General features: G+C 44.8%; 1 long non-coding RNA gene across 1 annotated transcript in view; it reads right to left on the bottom strand.

Moving 5' to 3' along the window:
• The window catches only part of LOC101857156, a 14,966-nt gene that overhangs the window by 12,554 nt on the left and 1,286 nt on the right, over positions 1-1,126 (bottom strand). The window contains exon 2 of the long non-coding RNA XR_220054.2: positions 44-217. This is a non-coding gene — a long non-coding RNA (uncharacterized LOC101857156). The remainder of the gene's footprint in view (positions 1-43; positions 218-1,126) is intronic.

Below are 1,126 nucleotides of genomic sequence, written 5' to 3' on the forward strand. Positions count from 1 at the left end.
CCCCCCCTTACAATCTCCCCCCTTCCCTGTGTTGTTGACTCACTGGCTTTTGGTGTTTACACTGGGCTGCTCTTGTTGAGTTTCTGCACGTGCACATAACACAAACGCTGTCCCTGTCACCGCTTTGAGGTTACTGTGAGTGTCCACTCATTCGTCGTGTGTTTGCCCACGAGGTCATGTCGTGATCTCGTCAGCTTTTGTCTGGATGGCCATTGGTCTGGAAAAAAACAACAACCGACAACTTGGTTACTTGGATGAAGAATAGGCATCGTTGCAGGCGTACACTGTAACCAACAAAAAACCAACAGTGCAACTGCATAAGGTCATTTGAGCGCGGGGGACACATTTTTCAGTTGGTAAGAAATTTTGAATTTTGCCCGGGTGGCGGCCGAAGACCACTATTATCGATTTTAGACCACCAGGGGATCTTTAACGTGCGCAACTTGCACACGGGACCTCCGTGGTTTTTCGCCCTTGCCCGAGAAGGTTAGGTATAGATCGTTCCTACCAGAAGATCAGGTGTGTGGCTGAAAGACAGCAGTAAGAAGGAGCCAAGGAGTAGCAATAGAAAGGCTGCAGAAAGAGCCAGGAGCTCAGAGGAGAGGGCAAAGGAGATGAGGGGGTGGTGGCAGAAAGTGGAGATGAAAGTAGAAGACAGAACAATGCTAGAGAATAGTAGACAATTTTAGACAATGAAAGGAGACAATTTTAGAAAAGAAAACTTTTCCATCGCAACCAGGATTCGAACCCGGGACGTTTGAAAGAGAGGCGAACACCTTAACCTGTAGTCCACGAGAACCCCCTCTTTTTTTAAATTGTGCATGTAGATGTATTTTAAAACTAAAATGCATATCACTGTACAAACTTATATCTCAGGGTACATATTATGAACTGAGATATAAAACCCGGCATTATTTTTTTCTTCTATATAAAGTATCTAAGGAATTGTCCTTTTGGTAACAGACGGAATGGGTCGTCAGAGCACAACCAAAATTGCCTTAGACGCCCACTGTTTGTCAAGAAGAGAATTCCCCTTGAAACCATACCATAAGATCCTAAGCAGCAAACCATAAAAACAAACACACAAACGTTTAGCTTATCTGCACTCCACACACACACCTCCCTA

The sequence above is a fragment of the Aplysia californica genome, unplaced genomic scaffold (genome assembly GCF_000002075.1).
Source record: "Aplysia californica isolate F4 #8 unplaced genomic scaffold, AplCal3.0 scaffold00005, whole genome shotgun sequence".
Lineage (NCBI taxonomy): Eukaryota > Metazoa > Mollusca > Gastropoda > Aplysiida > Aplysiidae > Aplysia > Aplysia californica.